General features: G+C 41.8%; 1 long non-coding RNA gene across 1 annotated transcript; it reads left to right on the top strand.

The window, feature by feature from the left end:
- Nucleotides 1-418: 418 nt before the first annotated feature.
- LOC119031616 lies at nt 419-1,881 on the top strand. The gene is made up of 3 exons (XR_005078653.1): nt 419-992; nt 1,282-1,343; nt 1,494-1,881. It is a non-coding gene; the product is annotated as an uncharacterized LOC119031616 (long non-coding RNA).
- Nucleotides 1,882-8,900: the final 7,019 nt, after the last annotated feature.

The raw sequence follows: 8,900 nt of genomic DNA on the forward strand, positions 1-8,900 counted from the left end.
CTGAAGTTTTAGAAGATTGTCAATCGGTTTGGTTAGTCATCAAAGTTTCAGATAACGAGCAGCAGTCAGGATGTGTTTAGCCTCGTGTGGAACAACTTGCACAGAATCTGAAGATAAAATAGTTTTCAATAACAAAGTGTGTCAGAAAAACATCAAGCCCATCATGTCTGTGTTGGATAATGAAGACATCCTGTACGCTTGTGTCTTGTGCCACTTTAAAGCAACTTGATGATTTAGGCCTTCAATTCTGCCCAGTGGCCACTCGGGGAATCACACAGAAAAAAAAAAGAAAAAAGTCCTTCTTGTCTAAGAAAAAACTCAATCTCAATTATTATGTTTGTCAATTTAAAATATAATTTTCCAAGTAAATGAAGTAAAATTTCATCTAGTGTTATATTAAACCGCTCAGTGAACAGCATCGCCTCACCTCCCGTAGGGTCCATCAGAGGAGGCGTAACTTCGGCTCTCTTCTCAGTGGAGCTGCACAACCAAGGAGTAAACTCAGAAGATCATAAAGTGTTATGTGCCAGGCGAGCAGACATGATACACACACTCAGGCAAGTACGTGAATGCAAGCCACCATTTCTGTAGCCTGTGGGTGCAATAGAATTAAACAGCGAGAGAAAGACGACCCCCTTCTGTTTGAGCGCGCCTCTGCTCAAAACAACCACGAGCTACCAGTCTGACGAAGCTCTACATGAGCACATCCGTGTACATCAGCATATCACATCTCTTCTCTCCTCTTCTATGAGTTTTTCTCCTCCTTCCTCGCAGTAGGTATTGCTGCGCTCAGTCCTCCACAGGCACGATGTTTGGTTACTACTGTGCTCATGGAGACGCTCTGATAAACCCGCTATCATCTCGTTGACGACTGACGTTTGTTAGCTCCAGCTGTGTGGAGCGGAGCGTGTTGAGCGTGTTTGAGCCCTTCGTCTCGTCGGAGCTTTGACGTGTTACGACACTCACTGACCGAAATACAGTAACATCCAGATGTAAGTGGTCACAACAGATACTTAATATAATTGAATATTATTGTTACTTTTTACCTTCTCTAACGCTGATCCTTTACTGTAACTCAAAGGTGTCGGCATGACGAGAGTCCGCCTACGTGTCTGGCACACAGCCGCTATGTTTGTGTGTGCGTGTGTGTCTGTGTTTGTGTGTGTGTTTTATCTGTTTAAAGGGACTCCTGACAGGTGTGTATGTGTGTGTGTGTGTGTGTGTGTGTGTGTGTGTGTGTGTGTGTGTGTGTGCATATTTTGTGTGCGTGTGTTTCTGCAGGTGAACTGCTTAGTGGGTTGCTGACACTGCTGTTCCGGCTGAGAACTCCACTTGACTCCTAGGTACACACAAGCACACACACAAAGACACACACGCACAATACATTTTGATATGAATGTGCTGTCAACTGAGCACAAACTGAGAGAGAACACACACTTCATAACGCACACAGACTAATGTGTGTGTGTGTGTGTGTGTGTGTGTGTAAGCAGCACAGTTGTCGGATGTGAAATGGCCTCTGGACAGGTGTGACTGTGAGGCATCATGGGAGCTCGAGTTTTGAGCACAGCGTGGAGAGAAAAGCAGGAAGAAAAGTAGAGTGAATAAAAATCCAAATGAGGTAGATGACAGGGAGGGAGAGGAAAGACCAGCAGTGGAGGAAACACTGAAGTAAAACTAGCAATACTGCAAATGCTCTTATACTTTGTAAATGTAATGCAGGGTAGTTTCACATAAAACAATATGGCGTGTAACACGTCTCCTGTCTAAGCGGTCAGTCATTGGCTGTAGACTCTAGTGAGGGCAAAGAAGCTCCTGAGTAACTTGTATTTGCACTTTGTTATTTAACATCTCTGCAATTTTGTGCTTAAGACTGTCAGAGATCAGGACGATGAGAACACTCTTGATCCGAGATGCAGTCGTTGATCAACGCACTTGACTCAGTACACACAGGACTCTCACCTCTAATATTCAAGGCTTCTGTAGACCTGTTTGTATTTCTGTCTTTTTTCCCATCATCTGTTCTCATTTAGTGATCTAACCTTATCCCTCCCACTTCTATTTCATCTAATATAATCTAGCCATTTCCAATCTCGTCCCACATTATAATCTTTCATTGCCTCGTCTCATCTAATTTACCCTAACCTGATCGAGCCTTGTTTTAGCTCATCTAATGTAATCAAGCATTTGTCTCATTCTATTTAATCCAAAAATCTGATGAGGTTTTGACTTCTGTCATTTAATCTTTTTTGTCGTGTCTTTTCTAATATAATCTCGTGTAATTCGATCAGAAAAACCAAAAAAAAAACCAGAAGCCCTCATCTAAATGTCTTGCAGTGTACACACAGAGGAGTAACACACACAATAAACAGCACTAATGAGCTTTCTGATTGCCTCCAGAGTTGCCATGGTAACTAACAAAGAGCACCTGGCTGTGCACTGTGACAGGCGGCTTACTCATGCCGGACGTCTGATCATGCAGATCAGTTGTCTGAAGCTATCTGCCGTGTAATCGTTACCATTAACTTCCATTTAATTTCATAAAACATTTTTTCCTTCCTCCTTCCTCCTCCTCTCCCTCATCCCTCTTTTCCTCTCATTCATTCATCTCTGGCGATGAGACTCAGAGCAGATTAAACCCTGAAACCCTGCTGATTAAACACTGAACACACATGCACACACACACACGCCTGTCAGTCCTGCTGGGTGTCTTATTAACCCTCATTAGCTATTTCTCTCAGATATTAATGAGATGATCTCATGACTAACGCTCCCTGCTGAGTGCTCAGTGTACGTTTGTGTGTCTGTTAGAGAGCGTCAGAGGAAGATGGGAGGTTGGGGATGAAGAAGGGAACAGATGGAAGAAGTTGGACGGGCAGAAGAGAAGAAGAGGCTGAAAATGAGCCAGAGCACTGAAGAAAAACAAAATCACCTTAATGGTTTGTTTGGGGTTTAAAATCTGGATCAGGAATAAAAACCAGTACAGTATTCAGATAAAATGTTGGCATGATACATTTCTGGAAACACAATTTTTTAAATCTATATGGTTATCATATAAACATTCTCCACACTATATGTCATGTACAGACCCTTAATATGAAATGATTTCTGTCAGGAGGAGGATAGGATCCAAGGTTGCTGCTGGATCAGAGGACGCCTTTTTTTTGCACCACAAATCTAAAGTTGTACTTCGGTTTGATGTCTTGTTGTTGGTTTGGCGTATACACAGTTACAACAGGCCATGTCTGATTGTTGAGCATGATGGGTACACGAGGAGCGTAACTTCTGATGTCACGCTGGAAAGACGGCATGAATTTGTAAAGTTACTGACACACAAACATGGGTCAGACATGGATCCCGCAGCAGAGTTAATGCCAACACAGACACTATTGTTTAAGCAGAGTAAAGGTTAGCTGAGCATGTTTCTGCAAATCCACAGATCAGTTAAAACTTTATGTTTCTATCTTGTCACAACGGTGTGCTTATGCTGTGGTTAGGTTTAGGAAAACACTATGTTTTGGCGTAAAATACCTGTTTTGGTTTGGTAGAAAGGTAAAAGGTAATACTTAACAAGTATAATCAGCCAAAACAGATTTTCTGATGACTAAGATTAGACTCATTATATGCTGAGAAACCCTGTAGGTAATCGAGACTGTGGCCAAAATAACAAATGACTGCATTTGGAGGACTTGATTAGGGAAACTGGGTCATTTCTGTCACTAAATTATCACAAGCTAGCAGCTCTGCGAGGCTTTACTTAGCATTTAGCTCAAAGTGCTGCTGTTTCTAATGTCAGCATACTTTATTGCTCACAATGACAATGCTAACATGCTGATGTGTATAATGGATAATGTTTAATTTTGACAATCTAAATTTATGTAGATGGATGGATGGATGGATGGATAGGAGAGCCTCAGCTCGTATTAATTCCCGCTAATGAATACGCACAGCACACAGACTGAGTCGTCTCTGGAGCTCCAGGATTGGCCAACGGATGTGCAGAAGTGTCCCCCAGCTGCGAGGCCCTCAGGCTGGGCAGCTGACAACAAGAGCAGCCCCCTCTTCCTCTGCCTGCTGATTCTTGGTTCCCTCTATCTTAATGAGGCAATGAAGGAAACAGAGAGACGGAGGAAGATGCTGCTGCTCATCTGATCATAATGATACATCTAAAAAACAGCCAAATGCACAAAACATATTTTTTAAATTTCTTTTTTGCCATTCCTATAATGTCGTCAGAATTATAACAAAAATCTCGTGCCAGTGACAAAAATTAGCATTTTTAAGTGGACTTAACTTTGCCAAGTACTTGAAAATTTCTAAAAAACTGTTTATGCTTATTTAGTCACCAAAATGTGTAAATGTATGGCCCGGTTTGAAGATATCAGCATTTAAAAGGACTGACAGAGAAACAGAGTGGAGTGTTTTTAACTCTACTGCCTGCAGCCTCTGACAGGCACTGAACATCTTATGCCGTCGTTTTGGACCAACAGTGACAACAGCAATGAAATACCTGTGTCATCGATAATAAGGTAACTCTGTTATTAACTGCTGGCTCACAGCAGCAGTCCAGACAATCACCGACGGGCCGAAAGGGCGGCGAGATGGAGCGTTTGCCGTCCTTGAATTTTCTTTCCGCTGCAGGCGACGCGGCTGATGTTTGACCCTGCAGGAGAGCAGAGATGAAGTGTGAAACTGGTCACAGTCAAGAGGATGTGGGGGAGAAACCAGAGCAGAGCAGTCAGCTGTTCTGAGCACATCCAGAGTCACAGAGCTCAAAACACGTCTGAAAACATCAAATCGACCGTATCAATACATACAGCACAGTGTGTGTCTTTTGTGCGTGAGAGTGTGTATTTCTGAACATACCGCAGATCAGCAGAGCATAAAGAGAAAAACATGCTTGTACAGTACATCCCACACACACACACACACACACACACACACATGCAGTTACGGGTTATTAGCCTCACATGCACACACATGCACATGAACTCACACTGTACTGTGTCTTACTGTATATCTGCTGTGGTAGATTAAGCTTCAGGAGACGATGCTCTTAACTTTTACAACGAAAATATGTATTACAACGCATACAAATCATCAGCTGTGTGTGTGTGTGTGTGTGTGTGTGTGTTGTACCGTATAAGCATGTTTCTTCGTTACTGCTCTGCTGATCCATTGCATGTTCCGATATGCATTCAGCCAGAAAAATCTCTTTTTTACTCTGAGGTACCAACTGAAACTCTACTCTGACGTTCTAAGCACAAAACTAAAAATTACAGCAATATAAATTATGTAGCTAACGTTTGAATAATACATTGAATATATATCAGAGATGATTATAACTCAAAAGATTAAAAATAAATCTGTTTGGTTTGTCAGCAAAAAAAACCAAGTTGCTCCACCTCAATTCAGAAGAAAACAGGCTGAAAGGGAACACAATTTTAATCAATAAACCGATCAAATGAAAACTGGCATCACAATCTTGACGTAAACATACAGTGACGTACTTTTCTCTACTTACCAAAGACGGTGGCTTTTAAGGTTAACTGGTCGACTTTTGTGCACATTACACAGCAATTCAGCTTAAATTCTGTGTTGCATGTAATCACCAGACCCTATTAATCCCACCCCATGTTAACAGTAAGACCCGAAATCTACTATCAGAATGAAGAAATATTGTCCATTTATACGTAACTATTGATGATGTTGATCCACACTGAGCTCAGAATGTCTGCTGGTCTGAGGTCAGTAGGTGAAAAGGAGGTTAACATTCAGGGCATTTCATCGAACATTACAGTCAACTCCTATTAAGAGAAGTGTGAACACAGCCCTCACAGGACCGAGCTCAGGGCTGCTTCATCAGGAAACACACAGCTGAACCTCTGACCCCTCACCTCCGTCTAACGCTCCACCAGCAGGGTTTTCTTGTTAGCTCTATCGGGACAAAAATGCTTATGTATTAAGATGAGACGGGTATGGTCTTAGTTAAGATAATGACAATAACTTAGTATGTTCTGATATGTTTATAGGTCAAAACAGCTGTAGATGACTGAGCCACAAAAACAGCTTGAGATGGTCCAACGTCCTGTAAAAACATACAATTTTGGCCACAACCACAAACAGGAGATGGCCTGACTTCCTGTGAAAAGTAGCTGGTTTTGTCCCTCGCAAAAACTGCTGGAGTTGGTTCACCTTTCAGTGGAAAATAACGAGTTTTGGTCGCCACAAAATGGCTTGAAGTATTAGACTCCAAGTGCCGCTGCCAGTTTGTCAGCCTCTTAGCTTGTAACAACACCACCTCCTGATCTGAAAGTCAGCTAATAACCATATAATCTGATGGTGATAACGTGATATGCTGTAATTGGTAGAAAGTCCTGCAGACTGGGCTGGTGCTTACAAAAAAATAAGCATATAAACAGAAAATATATGTGCAGCGTCTATGTTCAAGTCAAGTGTTTCTGTAAACTGTAAACAAATTGTGTAAAGAATAAATATTGATGAGGTGATGTAATGGATTACTTTACATAGATTACATGAAGTTGGTGGTTACGTACAGTATGAACAGTGTGCAAGATTTATATTTGACACATTTGTCTTGAAAACCATGAAGCGTGCGCGCGTGTGTGTGTGTGTGTGTGTCCCACAGGTATAGAAGGTGCTGCTGTCAGCTGCCTTTTCTGCTCCTCTGGTAACGGATTTGACCCTGTGTGTGTGTGTGTGTGTGTGTGTGAGTGTGTGTGTGTGTGTGGACACAGCTAAAAGCACATTCACACCTCTGCAATGTGATCTGAGGTGTGGAAGTGGAAACAATCGTACAACAAGATGACCGGTGACACTTCGACATGGACACAACGAAACCGCCTGTTTTTATTTTGCACATTAAATCTAAAGTGAAACAAATATTAAAGTGAACATTCAGTCAGAAGAAAAACAACCTTCATTTAAAGTTAATCACTGATCTCTGTGGTGCCTTTGTGGATTTCTTTGTGTGTTTCCCTGTTTTAACTGGTGATTATTCTCTTTGATTAATGCAGTTTATGTAGACACACACACACACACACACACACTAGTAGTTTGTCTGTATCTCTGCAGTATCAGCAGGGAGGCAAAGTCTGACTCACTAAAACAGTCACGTTAATATTGCCTATAAAACAATAATGATGCTTTGATATTGTTAGGATATTATGCAGGGGACACCTCCGTGGAGACTTCATTAAATATTCACGAGGCAAAAAATGTTAAAACTTCATGATGATCTATTGATACAATGAAAAACCAAAAGGAGTAAAGAAGACTGTCATCTTCTGCTGCATCTCTGGTTGAGATTTTCTGAACTATTTATTAAAAACTTCCAGAGACAAACAAGTTAGTTGGCCATCAGCTGTAGTTTCTGTGTTTAGCTTCTTGGATGAGGAACAGGAGAAGTGAGGTGACGCATCAGTCGGCCCGTTCTTTGATGTCGGTTCGGTGTGTCCGGGCCGTTAAGCCCCCCATGATGAATCCAAACACCCGCTGACATCGCAGCCTCCAGAGTCAAGCCACCGACCAGCAGCTTAGATTGAACTTTTTCATCCAGAACTCCAGTTCCCTGATATTCCTTTTCTTAGAATATGTGATAATCTGTTTTCATTCATGCTCGCCATGATGTTGTCAGGGCAGGTGTCAGGTTCACATCTGAAATTGTTTGGCAGTCGCAGGCTTACTGCTTTCAGTCTGTCATTAAGCAGCAGGTTCATACTGAGAATCTGCTGCTCTCCACTGCAGCAACATTATCTGACTGACAGCCAAGAGCTACACTCAGTCGAAGTAAAGAGGCTTGGCAATGCAGAGAGCTACAGCAGAGATAGAGAGCGAGAGAGAGGCTCATTTCAACATCTCGCTGCTGTGTTTGTGCTGCTGTTTGAAAGTGTTTTGTTTACTGCATTCAGTTCAGCTACACTGAGACTCAGAGTTTCTTCTTCTTTTTTTTTTAAACCTTAATTAAGCAGGACGGTCCTCTGACATTGAAATCTCTTTTTCCCAGAGAGTTGACTGAAATGTTAAGTTATGCAAACTAACACGGAGATACACAAGTGCGGAAAGTTAAGGAAAAGGAGAAGCTGACTTTTTACAGCTGTGGCTCCACATCTCTGCCCGAGTACTGAGTTTGTGTTACCTGTCAGTTTCCTGGATGCAGGAAAAGGAACAATGGAGTCATGCTACTTAGCTGACTAAACAACAGAGACCTGTCTCCACCACAACAACAGAGGGACTCTGTGTTTACGGAATTGATTCTTGGTGCTCACACAGTCAAAGTAGATGAACAGTGTTTCACTGAATCTTTGAGTATGAAAATGCCGACCATGTTATCACCATCGTTCAAAACATTCACTGCATGTTTGTGTATATAACTAACAGTTCACATGTTCCCTCCTTGTGTAGCATGAAGGCTTTACAAACTTTAATTACGATATGATGTGTTGTATAATGTTGAATAAATCAACTTAAACCTTGAAACAGTGTATGTATAATGTAAATATTTGCATCAGATGTATGTTTTTGCCTAAAAGCATTTTATACATCAACTTGATGGAATTAAATCACATATGAAGTCCAAACCCGACGAAGTATTTACATTCGGTGAAAGCTCACCTGACATGGATGGACATTTGTTTTGTGCTACACGTCTGAAAAGGGCGACTCCAGACAAAGTCCACACCGGATTCTCTGGCCATTGTCCAGAGTTTATATGTGAAACTGCTCCAGTTTTCTCTTCTGATGAAGCGAGGATAAAGTTCCCCCTGCTTTCAGTTTTTGTTCTCAGCCTGAGCCTCCGTCTCTAAACCGCACTGAGAATTAACTGATATCCATCTTCTCGTCTGTCACTGGGGAAGACCGAGAACAAGATGACTAAAACA

The sequence above is a fragment of the Acanthopagrus latus genome, chromosome 13, assembly GCF_904848185.1.
Source record: "Acanthopagrus latus isolate v.2019 chromosome 13, fAcaLat1.1, whole genome shotgun sequence".
Classification (NCBI taxonomy): domain Eukaryota; kingdom Metazoa; phylum Chordata; class Actinopteri; order Spariformes; family Sparidae; genus Acanthopagrus; species Acanthopagrus latus.